This window comes from Lutjanus erythropterus, chromosome 23, assembly GCF_056507025.1.
Source record: "Lutjanus erythropterus isolate fLutEry1 chromosome 23, fLutEry1.hap2, whole genome shotgun sequence".
Taxonomy (NCBI): Eukaryota; Metazoa; Chordata; class Actinopteri; order Lutjaniformes; family Lutjanidae; genus Lutjanus; species Lutjanus erythropterus.
In genome coordinates this window covers 16,285,938-16,306,490 of record NC_139339.1, presented here as the reverse complement: position 1 = coordinate 16,306,490, position 20,553 = coordinate 16,285,938, and the positions used below count along the sequence as shown (strand labels likewise).

Genomic DNA, 20,553 nt, shown 5'->3' with positions numbered 1-20,553 from the left:
TGTTAGAGTCTGACTGATACTGGATTTTTGGGACCAATAGCATCAACCAAAGTTAGCAACAGTCTCTCAGACGCAAACACAGCAGCAACATGGGTTTGTTTTAATGACTGTTTTAATGGCTGTGATGATAACCACAACACCACAGTCATGTGTTGCCTACAGTAGGGTTGAGCTCATCAACATCAGCACTGCAACATGACGGTCAATCTCATGTTGAGATCAATGCATCTGTCAGTGTATCTAAAGATTAGCACTGTCACACAAAAGTCAGGAACACAGCCTCTGATTGGTCAGCAGAATCAACCCAAGGCATCTTGGGATTGCCTGTGAGCAGCTCACAACATGTTAACAACAACAACTGTTTTCAAGACAGCAAAATGGATAAATGACCATAGCAGACATTCAGTGTTGGATTTATCATTACTGATTTATTTGACCACGTCTCCAAAATAGACGCTGCACTTCAAGGCTGGATCACAATGCTTCTGACTGGGAAACGACATCACGCACAGCAAAAGCTGTAAAGGTACAATATTAGCGTAAGCATTAACATAACGTTAGCCTTTCCTGCTCAACTTACTTCAAGGCTAACCCTGTCATTTTTACAGAAATTGGAAAACAAACAACCAGACCTTTCTTGGTCTTAAGAAGCTACAGTATTTATTAACTGACATGCTGTAACCTGAACTGTATATTTACTGCCACACTGACAACTTACTGCTAAATCTGCTGCTCCCTTATGACGGTATGCTTCAATAAAGTCTAATAAAAGTATAAAAGTAATTATTAATGCAGTCCTGGTAAATTTTCCAGGGAATAAATTATTTTGTCACCAAGAAAAAATCTCTACCTTCACAGACCTAGTTTTGTGTCTATGACAAACATTGACATTACAAAGGACATTATGTTATTTCACATTGTTGAGGGGTTTTCAAAAATGAATTGCCTCTAAATATAAATAATAATAACGATCTATGGTGTTAATGGTTCCAACCAGAACCCTCTCTGGGAGTTCTATCTGGAACCTTTCCACCTTCTAAAGATGTTACCAAGAACCCACCAAGGAAGTTCTAACGAAAGCCCTTTTATCTTCCAAGGGTTTTATCTAGAACCCATGCAGAGGGTTCTACCTAGAGCCCTTTTGTATTCAAAGGGTTTTACTAAGAACACAGGGGATTTACCTAGAACCCTTTTATACTATGGTACTCTGGGGCTCTTTGGATGAAAAGAGTCAATCGAATATCATTTTATTGCCTTTAATTGTGATATGAATTTTTCCATCCTGTTTGATTTCCTGTTTAAATATACATAAAACGCTGCCTATAAAAATAAAAAAATAAAAACAATCTGGGTTATATCCTGTAAAGAAATCAATTAATATATATGCTGATACAAATTTAAACCAATAAAGCTGTGCTAGGCCAATATCAGCCAAACTATATCGGTCTGGCTGTAGTGTGTGTGTGTGTGTGTGTGTGTGTGTGTGTGTGTGTGTGTCCTTGGTCTGGCACGACACACAGAGGAAAACATTTCTCCCTCTTGTGCACCAGGCTATAAGATATTCCATAAGGGAGCCTAATGAAAGGCATATTTTCTGGACATTTCTGATTTTTTATTTTCTCTTGTCTCTTTCTTTTTTTATTTGAGGCAGCACAGGGCCAGTGAAGGCATACACACAGCAGACACACCTCCATTTGACATTGACACACATTATATCCCCTCATCTGGCGCGCTAAGAGCCACAACACCCCTCTCTTAAACCCCCCCCCACCCCCACCCAGCAGCTCCCAAACTAACCCCTCCTCTTTTTTTTTCAGAAAGAGACAAAACAACCTCTTTATCCCAAAAATAAAAAGTATTTAACCATGAAATTGCCAACCGTTTAAAACACCACAAAGGAAGAGCAATGATGCGCCTGTTGGCTGAAAGACAAGACAGGGATGGAAGGAGGGATGCAAGGAGGGAGGATGAGGAGGGGGGGGGGGTTCAGGTTCATGTAAGATTCAAGTTCATGCGACACGAGAATGTCAATATTGACCTATATTGTGTCTGCTCATGCCAACGAGCTGTCATGCCTGGGTCGGTTATTATAGAGGGAGGTGGGAGCAGCAGGAGGAGGAGGAGGGGGGGAGGAACAAAGACCCGCTGGCTGTGCCACATGTGCGCGTCAATAACACGCACTCTCCATATCACCCATAGCACCACACTCGCATGTATGCAAAATATAATTTAAATAGCATTTTCTCACAATTGACGCCTGCCAAGATATTTAAATATTCATTCCGTGCATAGTTTAATGTTTCTGGACCGAGCAGCGTGTTTCTGGATTCAATCAATGAGCAAAACACGGATTACTTTGACATTATGCATTATTAAACAGCAGGGTCAACCTTGCACAGGATTCCCTTGAGAAAAGACACATTATTTTTCCTTCGTCTTATTGCCTTGCAATTGCACGACTCTTGAATGAACAATGACAAATCTACACACCCTGACTTTGTCCAAGAGGATATAAAGAGCTGAAACACTCTAAAAATAACAAACAACTCAGTTATTAAATAGGATTTAAAAATAGGATAAACTCACCTTTTATTCTGCAGATAGGAGACACTAAAAATCTTCACACAAAAGCAGGGACTTCTAAAAACGTAGCGTCTAAAATATGGCAAGTCTCCACTGTCCTCTTTTCCAACCTGTTCCTCCAATCTTCCCGCTAGACTCCTGTTATTTCACTTTTTTTCCTCCACCTCCTTTATTTTCCGCGGTGCCTCCTTCTTCTTCTTCCTCTCAGTTTTCCCCCTCTCTGTGTTGTTTTTTCTCCTTTCTCCAGCAGGAGGAAAATTCAGCAAGGAGGAGAAAAAAACATGGAGCGGTCAATCAAAAGGCAAGATGGAGCGGTGGAGTTTTTTAGGGGTTTGTGTAAAGTTATCTGACATTAAATCGAAAACAAACGCGAGTAAAGCGGGTTGTTTTGGTTCAGCTATGTGGATGGTTATATTTGAAACACCTTGTGACAACTCCAGCTTGGACCGGACTAAATGCTGACGCCACATCGGGAGAAAATAGCGTGTTTCTCTTTGTGGCTCCCCCTCCAACTAGGACTCACAATGGTACAGTCCACCCTTGAAGAGCTCGTAGCGCTGAGTCGAGCGGCCGAGTGTTCCCGCCTGGGCCCGAGCCAGCAGGTAAACAAACATACCTGGAGTTAAAACTGCGGTCAGTGGGGGCGAAAGGAGGGGTCGCATTTCGACTCCAAGGAGTCCAATAATGAGACCTCCATCCTGAAGAGGGGATGGTGGTCCAAACCTTGGCTGAGGCTCCTTCAGAGGGTCACGGGGGGGTTCAGTTCCCCTTGCCCCGTGAAGGAATGTCTCATTTCACCATCATTCATTGTGGTCAACCTTACAGCTGAAAATGCCCATAACATGTCCTTTTATAGACAACTTCTCACTCACATACATCATGTAAAATAGAGCTGCAACAAACGATTATTTTCATTATCAATTAATCTGTCAATTATTTTATCAATTAATCAGTTAGTGGTTTGGTCCAGAAAATGTTGAAAAATGTTGATCACTAATTTCCAACACCCAAGTTGACGTCCTCGGATGTATTTTTAAGCCAAAAACGCAAAGATATTGAGTTTACTGTCAAAAGAGGACTGACGAAAGAGAGTTTGCACTTAAAAAAGATTCAAAATTATTAATCAATTACCAAAATATTTGCTGATTAATTTAATGATTGATTAATTGTTGCAGCTCTACTGTAAAATCAACTTTTTTAGGTCAGTGTGGGGGAAGCAGGTGCAAATAATAAAACCAAATAAAATCCATATCATTACAATAAAAACAACTGTTTCATGAAAAAGAAACATAAGCTGTGATAGGATACATTAATTTAAGATGTCTAGAGCAATTTGAGTGTGTAGGAAGAGTTATAAACTTAAATGTTAGCATGACCAGGTGAGTTTGGTACTTGTCAAATATAACATAATGCCTCTGTTGGCTGTAAATCTCCAGTCATTTTAGGTCCTTTTTTCCTGATTTTTTTTTTCTTTTTTTTATGTTCTTTTCTTTTGCTTGCTTGTATTTCTTGAGGTAGTTTGTATTAAATGTTCTTTGTTGTCTGCTTGTTGTGTTCTGTTTGCTTTTCCTACTGAGAAATAATGTTTCGAGGAGGACTCCTCTGCACTGCAACTACTGTCTTTTCTATTTGTTGTATATTTTGCATTTTTATTGTGTAAATAAACCAAATTAACTTTAACAACATCGAGTTGTGAATCACTTCAGAGTGTAATGTTCTGTTAGTTAAAATGTACATTCTGCATCATTTGGATATAATTTTATTCATAAATATCCTAATTTATAACCACATTGAAGTTATTTAAAATATTTCAAATACACAAGTCCAGCCCTATAAAACAGCTATTTTCAACCTGAGGGGTTTAAGGTTTAAACAGCTATTCTGAATCTTGAAAATGTCATAAATCAATTCAGTATCATCAATAACCCACCAAATCGCTCCAATATTGTCCAAATGAACCAAACAGCTGCTGAAATTTCCTACAGGTAATTATGCTAATATGCAAATTGTCTAACATATGCAAGTTAGCGTCTGACAGTTTCTAAATACTGGGAACCCATTCTGTACATTTCTATCATTACACTTTGGGGTACTCAGCATGTCTGTGTTCATGTGGCTGGCAACGAGACAAGTCAGGGGGTCCTGGGGCAAGAATTTGCCCCCTATATATGCCCCCAACTCCCACTCACTGTGCATTGTGAATGTGCTCTGTTCCCACCAAGTTCAGTGCAAACAGCAGACCACCGGCATCCAGATTACTTACATAGAGGATTTTTTCATTTCATCCTGACTTTCATTTACTTTGATTAATTGCTAATTTGTTCGGGAATCTGAGCTACTAAAGTACAGTATGACAAGTCCTACATTATTACCTAATAATGCAGGTGTGTCTTGCAGAGAGAACATGAGTGAACATCTAATTCAAGCCTACTATTATTTTAGTTTATACTCTGCTCACAAGCTGCACTAAATAAAATTGTCTGTAGCCCACTCAAATGAGTAATTACTCGAACTAACAGGATTATTTCAGCATGATTACATTTTGGTTTTGGTTTGTTTTGTTTTTTTATTTCCCTAACCTGCAAAAATACTATGTGGAACTTTATAGCAACTATCAGCTTATTTTGTTTTTTGAGGCTTCAACTTTACTATTTTGGTTCAGCCTCACTCTTCTCATCAGTATTGTTTTCAGATGCAGATGTTTTCAGGTGAAAAATCTCCAGATACCCCAGATCAAAACTGTGCTAAGGAGTTTGGACCAATCAATTTCAATCAATAATATCATGACATCTGCCTATAAGCTATTATAATTGTCTTTGTTTTAAAAACAATGTTTTATTGCTGTCAATGATTTCTGTCAACCCCATTAGATTTTTACAAAAACATGATTTACTCAGGCATGAAAAGGTTTATCTTTGCATTAAGGATCTCCGTCTCACTTCCTGGTTTAAAAAAAGGCAGGAATACTGCTAAAGCACTGGTAAGCTTTGTATTTTTCAACATATTCACTATTAATATCACTATCACATTCTCTATTTCAGCCCTTCTAAATCAAAGCGAAATAAGAATCATGGTTTAAAAATGTGTATTTTGATAAGCATAATATAACTCGTACCAACTTTATAAAATAAAATGGCTACTCACTACGGCTATGCTGTGAAATGAAAAACTGTAGCATTTTGTCAATTCCATATGATTTTCCATGTGACAGAGCTGACGTCTACATTTTATTAAACATGTAATCACTGACATTGTCCTATTACATAACCTAGAGTTTGATCTTTTGAAATATATTTCCCCAGCATATGGTTTTGTCCCAATTTTGAAAAATGACACACACATAATTAACCACTGAGTAAACTGTAGTGGAGTTGTGGATATGTGTTCGATGTCTGATTTTCCGTCTTACTTTAGCAAAAGTTGGAAAAAATGTGAGCACACTTTATTTAGCCTTTAGTTGGTACTTACAGTCTTGGTGCTTACTTCAACATGGATTAATAGGCTTGATAAAATGTTTATGTGATGAACTGTGTATACACAGAAAGGTTACCTAAGGAGACAAGGCCCATATAAGAATTTAGGTATGTATAAACATTTTCCATAAACATTCATTCTTTCTTCTTCTCTGGTCGTCTCAGACTTTGATGATACCAATTCTTCCACCTTAGCTTCGCCTCATTCTGTTTTCTGTACTGGAATACATAATGAGCCCTTTTATACGGGAGCAGCAGAGGGAAAAATAAACACGACACTTGTAATCCCAGCTGAAACTGTACCGTACTGTACTCCAAACCAGCAGAGCAGAGCTGCTGAGAACCAGAACATCACTCATCGTCAGCTCTGTGGTTATGTAAGCCTCGTTTCCCCAAGTGACACACATACACTCTCATTTGCCATTGGATGACCACAGTTTCCCCTGTACGTGCTTCTCGGCTGCATTCAGAATGGAAAAACATTCATGATGAATCTGTGGTCCTCAGCAGTGATTATAATAATATAATGCCCTTACTATTTTTGGATTTTACAGGAAAGTTGTCTAAATGTTATTTGTAATAATGGCTTTCCATATTTTCTTTTTGGAAAATAATCAAGTTTTTGAAATAAAAATCACTCAATATGTTAATCGCATCCGAGTTGGCAGTTTAAAATCTCTCCGCAGCTCTAAATGAACCACCTTACATAATGGTCTTCCAGCCCGTGCCTCCGTCACGCTGTGGTGAGCCACATATTTGTTCCACTCGAGCACACTGACGCGCTTTTGAAGTCACTGTGCCACAGTTAAGTCCAAATCAATGCAAAAAGCATGAAGAATGAATTTCAACGTATGTTCATACTTTTCAGATGAAAGTGTGAGGTCAGTGGTTAAGAAATCAACTCTTTTCCTTCAGCTTCCTCCAGTTTAAGTGATTTGTTGCATTGCTTGTGCCATTTGAAGCAGGAGTGGTATGTGCAGAGCGATTGCAGGCATGAATCGCAGCGACTACTTCAACAGTTGCAGTTTTATATCAGTGGTCATTGCTTTATCTTAGCCCACCAGCTGTGCAGCCAGGCTGGATTAAAGGGCTTCCAGGTGACGTAATACACCCTCTGGCGGCCACGCTCGATGTCCATCATAAGCTGTGAGCGTCTGATAGCTGTTGTAGACAAGACATGACTCATCATCTTCGACAGTGGCGTTTCAATTCAAACCAATAATTTCACCAGACAGAGATATTAAATCACTGCAGTTGTGTTGGCTAGCTCCTCACATAATCACGGTATCAATCACAGTTTCACCACTTCACAATGGAAGAAGGAAGTGCCGCATGGCTCTGAGCTGGTGGAGCAGGTGAAAGTACAGAAATATAAAAACCAGGAAGTCTTGCTTAATATTAAGTGATGTAGATGCCCATGAAAAAAACAAGGCACTCCATCTTCTAGTGAAATAAAACTTTAAACTTATTCTTTGAGCGTCAAACTATTCCTCTGAACATTACTGAATTTCTATGGAATACAGAGAAGCGTAGTATTTTGAATTTGGTTTTTATGTGATTTTAATATGGTCTCTGGGGAGCCTTGAGCTGCTGTAAAAGAGATCCAAACAAACAAGTACAGGGGATGTGTTTCAAGTGTCTCTCAGCTGTGTTAACACACTGTTGTAGTGAGACGGTAACAAAATTAGAGGTGATGTGCATTGTTAATTTTAGACATGTTTTTTCCTGCTTGGCTCTGCCTCCTTCAGCTCCATCAGCAGTCAGATGCAGACACATTTCTCAAATCCAAAGTGAGCCGTGTTATCATCACTGTACAGCTGAGCTGAAGATACGTGAGTTTACCTCCATCTGTCCTGAACTCTGACTGACCTGGATCAACCTCCAACTCTAAATCAGTGCCGGCTAAGGCCGCTGTGTACACTCTTAGAAATAAAAGTCCTGACTAGAACCACAAAGGGTTCTAAAACTTGTCCTCATAGAGGAACTCTTTTTGGGTCCTGGTATAACCTTCCACTTGTAACTTGTCATAAAGGGTTATACCTAGAACCACCTATGAAAAGCTGTGGGTTCTACTAAGAGCCCTTTTATATTACAAGGGATTTACCAAGAACCCACCAAGAGGGTTCCAACTTTTAAGAACCTTTAAGGGCTTGATCTATAACACACTCAGGGGGGTCTAATTGGAAGCCTTTTAATATCCCAAGGCTTTTCTCTAGAAAGAAGAGAAGTGGGATCTACTGAGAACTGTTATGGGATAAAAAAAAACATTGACCAAAGGATTTTATCTATTGAGAACCCAAGGGTTGTATCTAGAAGGGGTTCTATTAAGATCCCTTTGATATTCCAAGGGTTTTATCTAGAACCCACAAACCTAAAGGGTTATACCTAGAACTATTCATGAAATGTTTCACCAAGAACCTCCTCAGAACACTCACTGGGGGTTCTGTCCAGAACTGTTCCACTCTCTAAGGGTGCTAACAAAAACCCAGCTGGGGGTTCTACCAAGAACCTTTTAATTTACAACCCACTCAGAGGGTTCTACCAAGAACCCATGACCTTGTGTGTGTGTGTGTGTGTGTGTGTGTGTGTGTGTGTGTGTGTGTGTGTGTGTGTAGTCCGTGGGGACTTTTGGCACAAACAGACAAATACTTTCAAGTGTAAACATGTCATTTAGTGACTTTGTTTTGTACAGCTGCCAATAAAAAGGTTCAGAAGAGGAATATATTATAGCATGTCCTGTAAAACCGTACAAACACAAAATCTTGGCAGCACAATGAATCACATGACACACGGAGAACAATCAGCCTGGAAATGCTTTTGTTTGTTTTCTGATAAAATACTGGCTGCTGCTGAGCTACAAAGACACGCTAACAGCTACATGTCAGGCAGGATGTGACATTACAGAGTGCCGAACTGGCATTGCACATTGTATTACATTCAAATCAAACTCAAAACAAGGGATCAAGTTGCACCTGAGTATTCTGACGTTTTTATTCTGAAGGTTTTGTTTTTTTAAAAGGAGTTTGGGTTATTCGAAGCAGCACGAGTACTCAGGTAGGGAGCTAAGCTATGTACTGATGTGGACAGGAGCAGCAAAACATATTTATTTATATAATTAAAATACTAGCTTTAATTAACCGTCAGACAGCCATTTTTGACTGGAAGTCTCCATCATATAAGCCAAAGTGGAGTTTCCAGTACTTTTCTGTGTAAGTTTGTTGGATCCAAGTTCTTTTACGTACTTTTCACAAGATAAACTATTTTTAAATAAATCTAACTAGTTAGAATTTACGGTTTATGTCTGCAGCAGTTCGTTGTTCAGCTTCCATACTGTTACTCCTGTCTGCATCTCCTGTTGACAGACATCCACTGTGGCTAATACACTGACTATGGATAAGCACCCCATACAACTCTACTTCAAATAATCCAAACTATCCCTTTAATATTTATTCATTCAGACTTCTGATTGTGGAGGATGCTGCTACCGCCCACCCCTCCATTATAATCAAGTTCACCCGCTGCGTCAATCACATACCAGCCTGCGTGGTGTAATTCACTATAGTGCTATTAAAATGATGAGATTTGAGCTTAACCATAATTGAACCTAAGGGATGGAGGCATGGGAGGTTCAGGTGGCCAGTCATGTAATCAACCACAGGGCAGGGAAAAGTATCCATCACAATTTCAGCACAGATTGAACACTTATATCACTTCATTTACTGTCCCTCTCATGAGATCCTCTTGGCTAGCAGCCCAGTGCCTGGTTGCATAACCCACTTCGGCTAAGGTTTCCCTCAAATCTTCATCTAAGAATGCCTTTTGGAAAAAAAAGAGAGTTTCATAAAAGCACCACAAGGATTTCCTTAAGATGTCATAAAGAAAAACCCTTTAATCTCCAGGTGTTTGCCCTCCGTTACTTTAGTATTCCCTGATGCGTTGCTAGAAGGTCCTTAGCGACCATTTTCATCTTTGTCTGTCAGCCTTTGGTGCCATGGTGCCATTTTTCACCTGAAAATAGTTGCATCCTAAAACAAACTTGTTAAATAAGATCCAAAATATGATGTGATCTAAAGGCTTAAAAGGACATTTTTCATTTCATCTTGACTTTAAACATACACTATGTAAATCTGCTGCTATAAGGGTCTAGGTGTTGATGATGTTGTGAAATGGCGTGGGATCACAGGATTACAACCACCATATCAAGGTTTCATTCATCTTTTTCTTTTAGTCACAATTTCTTTTCTCACTCTCTGATGTATTCTGGGTTTTCCCAGAAGTTATTGCAACTAGCAACTAGCTAGCAACGGTTAGCAGGAAATGAACCATTACTTTGAATAAATTATGGGTTTCTCTGCATTTAAAATATATAACGTGTTTTTTTTTTTGACATTTTAATACAGTAATGTAATACAAAGATATGGATTATAGTAACTGACAACAAAAACTGCTGCACTGAGAGGCAACTATGGACAGTAAACACACTTAATGGCTATTGCACAACAAAACTAACCATAAATAGCATCAAGATATAAAAAAAAGAGTTTGAAATAGTGAAAATGTTTAACTTCTACACAACAACAACACAAAGAAATGGATTTAAAATTTACCCATTATGTGGTCAGTATAACAATGATACAATATTGGGTTAACTTGACCCATTATTGTTGTCATTTTTATATCACTGTTGAGTCTCTTGATCAAAACAACCTTCTGTTGAGTGGTCTTCTACCCATTGGTACTAATCCAGATTGCACTGGTGCCATATTAACCATTCACTTGGTCAGCTGCATGTGTTTGAGTGTATATATTCTGTAAATAATAATTATCTCATGACATGATGGTCTACGCAATTTTTCTGAGCCTTAAAATCTAATTCAGAGTTGCCGAAAATAAAAATGAACCAGCCTTAAAACAATAATTTGTGCAAGTGCAGAACATAACGTTCTCTTCAGGTTGTAGCACACAATGTCCTCTCGATGTCTCAATGTATCCATGTCTGTCTTTCAGGATGCAGCTGTTGCAAAGATGTTTCTTCCTCCATGAAATGGATCTCGCACGTGCTTCCAAGATTTCATCCAAAAATGTATCCAAAGATCTGAAGCAGTCATTTCCACATATGAACATTTGTTACCTGAAGTTCAGTATTTTGAATACAGTCCACTCCATTAATGCGTTGTCACCATCATCATGTCAAGATATATAATAATTCCTTTAAACTTTTTTTTTCACACAATCACTGCTAGTTCAAAATCGGTGAACTCTGTGTTCCTGTTCCACACCACAATCAGCAGCACCCTCGGCCTGAGGGTGAGGATCACCTTCATCATCATCACCATTGGCTCTTCTGGATCCTCTCACGGAGCGTTACAAATGCCCAGACTCCAAGATGGATGACTTCAGACTGGTTCCTTTATTCTTAAATCTTTCATAATCCTTTTAGAGCAACTAAAAGCACAAGTGAGGCCTTTGATCATCTGAATTTGTCAGGTTTTAATGGTCCAGTCAAACATCTGTATCATTCCTTGTTAAGTTCCAAGCTTTATCTCCTCAGTGCTGGTTGTTGTGTGGCTGCTGAACCAGACCTATGGGTCCTGGAGTTTTAAACTTTCATCTCCTCCATGTCAGCTCTTCTTAAGCATTTTTCTCGCTTTTGTCCTCCTTCTGCCCTTGTTTTGCAAAAAGCTCTTTGTGAATAAAGTTGCTTTGATCTGCTTGCCTGCTCCCCGTCTCTTCCTCCTCTTCTCTCTGTGAGTTTGAGTCAGACTGGATAACGTGCTACAGCTCCAGTTGGTCACTGGTGTCCCCGATCGGCTAAACCAGGCTGCTTTTAATCACTGTAGTTGACCCCGAGACCCCGTCTGGCCCCTTTACACACATCCTCCCCTCTTTAACCCTCTACAGCCGACCCCCTGCTGGCTGCAGTCCACCGGGGTTAATGCTGATGGAAGGGGGAGAAAATAAAAGTGGAAAAAAAAGACCTTAAACCAAATGTTCCAAAGGCCGTCTGGCTTTCTTTCTGTTTTCCAAATTATGAGTTAAGTCCCCCTAAATGCATATAACAGCTTACACATGGCCAGGCAGTGTGTGTAATGTTCTGCACAGAAAGAACAGAAGGAGCTCTGAGGATATATAATTTTTCTGTAAACATTTTTATATTTATACACTTTACATTGTGACTTCTTGCAATGTTGGCAACATTTTGCTAAAATCCTTCTCTTTAATGTAATTTCAATATGGCAAAGACAGGATGAACAAACTTTTCTTTTATGTGTGTCACATATTCAAGCAAAAACAACTGAGGCTTCTTGAGTTTATTTTTTTGTTTGGCAAAGACTGACCAGAAGTACAAGTTTTTCTTCATCAGTCGTCTGTGTATGCATGTCTGTAGCTGTAAAAGAGACACAGAGGGGCACAGGGAGGCTAATCAGGGAGAGCTGAAACTAATCAGTAATCAAAAAAGGTGGGAAAAAAACAAAGACCAGAAGAAAAATTAACAAAAAAAAAACAAGGGAAGAGTTTTTAAAAACAAAACAGGAAATAGCTTAACTGAAACCCAAATCTGTTTCATGTTTCATCATATCATATCCACTCTGTGCTCTTTAGTTACACGTCACTGTCGGTCCACAATCCTCTAATAGAGACATTTGCTTTGCAGGCTCTGAGCTGACACATTTATCCAGAGTGATTAACAGCGTCCAGATTTACAGACCCACATTTAAGAGAGGCCACACACGCATACTCACACCATACTCTGATTATGTTGGCGAGATTAAGCTCTTTGACAGAGTGAGTTGTAATTTCAGTAACATATTGTTGCTGTCGGGCAAAAACCTCATAACTCCAATTTTGGTGATTTGATTGTTTTAGATTCAGCAGAGGTTTTCCATGCTTAACTGTAGATTAAGAGAAATCAAAACCTCTGTTGCATGAAAGGTGAAAATCAAAATGTTTGTGTTTTAATGGAGGGAATTAGGGAAGTTTCACTTTACAGAATCACAACACCTTATAACTGAACTGTAAATAGACACAGTGAGTGTGAAGGAAGATAATCTGTGTGTCACTCAGGAACACTCTCACTCGGCACAGATATTCTCCTGATGGACACCCTGCTCTCTGATTCTCTGATTGATCTTGTGATCTGATAGTAATACGTTGGGGACACTTTGAGGTTACAGGCTCAACTCATCCCAGCATTACCTCAGAATATTAAACTGACCATCTGGTCATCAAAATTTTCTGCAAAACTTTATCTGATGCAAAAACAGTGCAACAGAAAAAGTAAAGCTACAGTAGTTGTGCATCTTGAAACAAAAGTGGATTTAATTAATCTAATGCACATGGAGAAAATATAAGGAATGCTGCAAAGGCTTTAACTGCAATCTTATGTAACAGAGTGAATTTGCAGTGAATTACTCATGTGACCTTAATATTGTGAGTTTTCTATGATTTACACACCATGGTTTCACTTACAAAAACATCCGGACATTTCATACAGCTTGTGTTATGTTTCAGTTCACATCCTTGTAAACAGTTAGGGGCCCTATTTTGAAGATCTCTAGTTCATGGTCTAAAGTGCAGTGTGCACATGCATTTAGGCTGTGTCCAACTCTACTTTGCTATTTAAACAGCAGCTTAAATGACACATAATATGTGTGTAAAGTAAGTAAGTAAGGTGCACATAGGTTGTATTAAGTCTCAAAGGAGTTTTTTGTGTGTGACGTGAATTAAAACAGTCAGAGGGTCATCTCCCATTTCCTGTAAGCGAGCCAGGTGCACTTGCCTCTGGGGCATTGCTATTTAAATAACAGATTTGGCAAGCTGGAGAAGTGAACTGTGATGCTGAAATGACCCAGTTGTAGTGATGCAGGCACTGCGAGTAACAGGTGGGTCATAAAAATTAACATTTTGGTTAATAGTGGATAAGATGAAGCTCTCTCCTGACTTTGGCACATTTATACACAAGGCTGCACTGCAAAAAAAATAGACCTGTATTTAATTTAGGACCACACACTATATGCAAGTGGCCTACTATTCCCTTCTTCATTGCCTTCACAAATTTGAGTTACATGTGTGACTCTCTTTCAACTTGCTGTAAAAGCTATATATTTATTTGTGTTTATTATTTATATGGTACCATCTACAACCTTTGATAATAATGGAAAACAAGTGAGAGAGTAGCGTTGAGTTAAGCTGCACAGTTGAAACAGTTTTTAAGAAATGTGGTTTTGACTTTGAGAAACATTCTGGCGATCAATCAATTCAACCATCATTGGATTTATTTTCAGTGTGGAATCCAAAGTGGTGTAATTAATTGTTCACTAACACTATGGTTATTGCACCTCTACCATTGTGCCAATCTTTACTATTCATTAGAGTGATAATAAAGGTCACAGTTGATGTCACTGCCTCATTATTTCCTCTTACATCTGAGAATACTGAAGATATTGATCTTTGTTTATCTCAGCTGATGGAGCTAACTCCTCACATTATAATTTTTTATGTTTTACTTCTCTCTCTCCATATGTTAACATTGTAAAATTCCTTTGGCAACTTAAGGCTATTGTCATATGAGGCTTTTGCAATGGTAAGTTTTCTCTTCCACATTATTCTCATGTTACTGCCTCCTCTCCTCAGCTTTATGGTCTATAAATCTGCCTTCCACTGCTGACACACACACATACACACACACACACACACACACACACTCTTCCACACAGCAACTCAGACTCGAATGCGTTGCTATCAAGTCTTGATGAAGCACAAGTGGATTTGTTTGATGCTAAAAATCAAAAGAGCATCAGAAATAGCTCCTGTGTAGTGTGCGTCGGCGCAGCAGACGTCCTCTTTAGCACTGTCTGAGTGAGCAAAGAGGCTTTGGTGAGAGTTGACGTTTGTGAGAAGAAGCAGAGGAGAGGGGGAGGGAAGAAGATGAAGAAGAAGAGGAAGAAGAAGAAGAGGGGGGGAAACAAGTCCAAGTTACTGCATCTCCTCAGGGATTATAGTAGTCCACTGTTACTGTCAGTGTCAGTCTGTATAGCAGCAGGAATGTATGCATGTGTTCCTAACTGTGTGTGTGAGTGTGTGTGCGTGTGTGTGTGCGTGCGCGTGTGTGTGTCTGTGATCCGAGACAGCTGCAGAAAATGGGGAGGGGGGTGCAGTTTATTTTCCTGTGGCGGTGGAAAAAGGGGGTGTGTCCCTGCGTGTGATTGGCCCAGTGGGCCGATTCCAGTGTAAGTGACATCACAACTTCGTACCTGACCTACTTAAAGTGGCCGTGACGTCACTGCTGTCTCTTTCACTCTGTCTCTCCATTTCTCTGTCCCCTTCCTCCATCCTCTCTTATACAACTCTTTTCTCTCGGTCTCTTTTCGTCGTAGCCCCCTGATCCAATCCGTATTTTTTTTTTTTTGCATTCATCTTCTCCTCTTATTCTTTTTTCCTGCGATACAGAAGCAAACGCACAGGAAAAGAGTCAAATGGGAGATAGAGACAGAGAGAGCAAAGAGGCAGAATCATCTGCCGTTGCCAATAACCCAATTTCTCCAGATTAAAACTATATCGATGAATATTAATGTGCTGGAAAGCAGCTCTGGCCCCGATGACATGACAAAACGGGGAAGCAAGCTTCCACCATATGGACAGAGAGGCTCTGTGGGACCAAAAACAGAGAGGTTTAGTGCTGAGCTTGTGTTTTTATACAGCATTTGAAGATGTAAAAAACAGCATGTAATGTATGTAAACACAATCCTGGGATGTGGTGCTCAAATTTCAGTAAAGTTACTTATATATTATTCATATATCAATAAATCAATATCAATATATGACTTATATAACATTGCTAATATAATCAAATTGTGAGTAGATGACTATAATCTATATTCTTATACAGTGACTGAAAACAATGTTCTAGTACAGTGTAACCCAGTACACTGAGTGGGTGATTGTAATCTACGAGTCCATGATGTAAAGTTACAGTGATGCTGGTATGGAAAGCTCATTCACTGCTCCAATAAAATAGGATTTTAGAACATTTCTTTAAGCGATGAAAATATGGATACCCAGTATTGGGTGTCCACTCCATGTTTTATATATACTCTATATTATACTTTTAGATATACTGCACGTATTTTTATCAGGACATGCTACTATACTGTTGTCATATTAAAGCCATTAATATGTTTAATTGTTTTTTTCTTTTTCTTTATTTGTAATTTGTTAAATTTGTAAAGATTTCGTACCACAAATCAAATATAAATCAACATATTGGTGGGTTTTCAGCTGGTTGGAGGAAAGAGGACCTGCCCGTCATCAACGGCATATTTTTCACCACCTGAGAAACAGATGGCAAACGAGAGAAAATAAAGTTAAAAGGACGTTCATGTAGAATTAAGTGAAATTGAACAAAAATGAATAAACAAGCTGGCAGATTATTTAGCAGGTGGCAGTAAAGCTGCCTCAGTTCACCCACGAAGAAGAGGCTGCGATCGGCATTTCCAGAAAGGTGGAAATTAACTTGCTGGTTAGACCTGAAGGGGCGGGACTTAAGAAGGGTCAGTTCCACGATACTGTCTGAACTATCTCTTTAACAAAATCGCAATTCTATGTGATCTCCTTTTAATAAAAAATGCAATAACTAATGTGATATCTTTCATTTCTATTCATCGAGTCTCCCCTGAAATGGTTTGAGCCCCCTGAGGAGGCCCGCGCCCTACTACTTGTTGCCAGGCAACCAGAATAGACTCTAGAAAGTTTCTTGTCCTGGCTCAGAAATAATATATAGCTTCATATTAACAGTGCAGACATTAACAGTGCAGACATTAAAGTTGTATCAGTGCAAATTAGCCTATTTCCCAGTCTGTTTCTATTCCTTTAAGTGACAGTTTAAATGCAGGATTTCCACTTCTCATTCAGTATTTATTGCTACTTTTAGTTAAGTACCACTGATGTATTTTCCCACACACTGCTCTCAGGCAGCAGCAGCATCAGCCTCAGTGTGGTGTACTTGTATAAATGTATTACGGTGGAAAACAGATGTACCGGCAGATTTTTGTGTCCCTGAACGCGAGCAGATTATCTGTGAGGAGCAGGGACGCCGAGGGCTGATTACAGCAGCGGGGTCTGATCTAATCTGAGGCTCCAGTCAGATCAGACAACAGTCGTCCCCGAGCGGGTCGCACGAACGGAAAGAAGGAGAGAGTGATAGAGTTTGATGGAAAGAGTGGAGAGAAAGAAGAACATCGAACTGGAGATAGAGATATGGAAAAACATGGAAGGACAGAGGGACACATCAGAGCGCTGACTCGAACCATAAAGCGCTCTTCAGTTTATCCCCACAGGAAAACACTTTTTCTCTGCAGAACCTTTTACAAGGGTTCCACTTGGTTCACTGCCAAACAGTTCTACCTAGAACCCGATATAAAGGGTTATACGCAGAACACATTTGTGAAAGGTTTCCCACAAAACTCCACAAAACCTTTCTATGATGTAATGGTTGCACCCAGAATCCTCTCTGGGCAATCTATCAAAAACCTTTCCACCTTCTTGTTCCTAACAAGAAATCACCCAGGAGGTTTCACCAAGAACCCTTTGTTTTATTCCAAATGTGGGGTTCTACAAAGAACTCTTTAATATTCCAGTAGTTTTATCTAGAACCCACCCAGGGGGTTCTACTGAGACCTTTTAATGGTCCAAATGTTTTACGTAGAACCCATCCAAGGGGTCAGTAGAAACCCCTGCGGTGGTTCTAGATAAAGCCTTTGGTTTATTAAAGGGTTGTTGGTAGAACACCTTGTGTGGGCTCTACCATTGTTTAATCGAGAACCCACTCAGGTTGTTCTACTGAGAATTTTTTTTAAACTGGAATGGCTTTATGTAGAATCAAGGATTGCAACAGTCCTGAAAGACTTTTTAAGGGTTAACAGTTTTTTTTTAATGGAACCTTCAGAAGCAAATGTTTCTGGGTGGAACTTCAGCCCTGCAGGAAGAACCTTTTTGGAACCATTATTTCTATGAGCGTAGGGACAAACAGTGAGAATGATGGAGGGATGGATCACCAGAAACAGAAAGAGAGGGAGAATCATAAACAGAGAGATGTTCAAAGGTTTCACAGATTGAAAAAAAGATAAACGAAGACAGAGAGGGGGACATATGAAAGAAAAGAGGTGGAGGGAGATAATCCAACTTTTCCTCCCTGTGGTGCAAAATGGCCAAAGGGAGAAAAAGAGAGAGGCAGGGGGCAAAACAGCCTACAGCAACAATTCCTCCACTCATCCTCCTCCTCTTCCTCTACTCTTACCCCTTTGTGTTCAGTGGAAACCCTCTTCCTCTCTCATTTATATTCACACCAGCTATGGGGCTAGTCACAGGGCAACCACTGCACAATACTCCTCAAAACACACACACACACATGCACACACATGCATGAACACACACACACACACACATACACACACACACACACACACAGTTACAGTGTCTTTGAAAAGCTAGATTAAATGCAAGTGCAGCCACAACAAAGAACCAACAAAGACAAACTTTCTTTCATCACAAACTTTTGTTGTTTGACAGGTTATTATTATTATTATAATTATTATTTGCATTACTTAGTATTGTATAGTAGTATATATTGTAAGATGCACAGCAGAAAGAAAAGAAAGGAAGTAATTGAAAATATCTAAATGAACAACAGGGAGGTAGGTAGCCAGGTAACCAACATTTGTCTGCCAAAATCTGGCAGTAATTAATAATTAATAATAATTATCAAGCAAGAATGGCAAGAAAAAGAAAAAAACTGCCATGAACCAGAAGCAGAACAGAACTCAGGTTTTTTTTAGTTTGCATTTGTATAAATTTCATATGTTTGGGTTTTGGACTGTTTGGAGAGACAAAATCAATTCATGGACATCATGGGTTTTAAAACTATTTTACACATCTTAATAGAGTAAATAATAAATGCATGAACTGTTAAAAAATACTGAAAGCTAAAGTTAAATATAGCTAAAATACTGAAAATCCATTGAAGTTTCCATCTAAATGCAACACAAAGATTTTAACAGGATTTCAAGAAAATCTGTAAAAGAAAATTTGAATAAATGTAAGTTTCCATCCTCTGTTGTTATGTGAATACTGTGAGTTAGTTTCCACTCAGGTTTTTTAAAGTACAAATTGAAAATGCGCATAAAAACAGGTGGATGGAATCCCACCGTTCAAACACCACAAAATACAAGCCCCATCAAACTGAACTAAAAGTTATTGTTAGGACAGATTGTTTTACAGTGTAGACCCTCTATTTGTGTCAGAGGTCAGTAATTACTAGAGTTAATGGAGAGGAAATTAGGTGTAAATGGACGTTAAAACAGATATAAATTTGCTATTGCTATGTTGCTTATTGTTGCTTCTTTAACACACATGCAGGCATCCACACACTCTTGTACATCTATCTGGTTTGCTTGAAACTAAACTGAAAGACACCAGCAGGCAGCCAACTTTCCTCCTCCTATGTTTTACTCATATTTCACTGTGTTTTTTTCTCACTCACTTTCTCTCTACATGTGTATGAACACTTGTAGATTCCTCTGACAAACTCACACGAGCTCGGTTGCTTTTATACGCTTCTCTTTCATCGTGTTTTTGTTTCACGCTCCTTCTTCTTCCTCCACTGTCATTCACACAAAGAGCTCCAAAGAGCAGTGACACTGATAAATCACCCTGGAGGCTTACAGCTCCATCCCTCTGTCTATCTCTCCATCACCACCTCTCGCCTCCCTCCTCTGCCTGCTCCGCGACCTCTCTGCAGCCCTGTAATACTCCTCCCTTTCATCTCCCTCCTCCTCCTCCTCTCTTTCACACCCGTCTCATCCCTCGCTTCCTTCTATCTCTCTCTCCTCGTCTCGGCCATGACCTCTTTTATCTTCCCCCCCTCTTTCGACTCACCCACCTGCGAGGCTGCATCACCGAGTACATCATTGACTTCTGTTCATTTTTTAATGTTTACATCTGATGTTTGAATGGTAGACAGTTTTTTCTCCAGTAAATGAATGAAAGCTGACTGTGTAGCCATGGAGTCATGGGTGAAACATTTTTGATGACTTAATTTGAACATGTAGCCAGTTTCACCTTGAAATATAGTGATTCATTTCAAAATGGGAGAAGGAAGCACTGCTGCTTTAGTGAGGCAGGTACAGAAATCCAGAAAGTCTTACTTGAGTTATGCAGACAACCATGGGAAAAAAACACACTAAGGCACTTTGTCATCTGTTCATAAATCACACTCACAGTTGCTCCATTTTTGGGAATGTATGTAAATGAGGCCTAAGGCCTTGTGTAATCTAGCGCCCTCTAAGAGTGATATATTAGGATGCCACCCATGACTGGCATTTCATTCAGTCCATGCATGAAGGTCTGTTTGTCTGCCTTTGCTTGAAGAATCAGCTTACAGTGTAATTTCACCAGAAGGTGGAGTATCTTAGATTATTTTTTGGGCTTTTTCCTTTTTATT

General features: G+C 39.4%; 1 protein-coding gene across 1 annotated transcript in view; it reads right to left on the bottom strand.

Annotated features, from left to right (window-relative positions):
- The window catches only part of ndrg2 (NDRG family member 2), a 41,079-nt gene extending 38,003 nt beyond the window's left edge, over window positions 1-3,076 (bottom strand). The window contains exon 1 of the mRNA XM_084712359.1: window positions 2,587-3,076. The gene's annotated coding sequence lies outside the window, so the exon portion shown is untranslated. The remainder of the gene's footprint in view (window positions 1-2,586) is intronic.
- Between the last annotated feature and the right edge of the window lie 17,477 nt (window positions 3,077-20,553).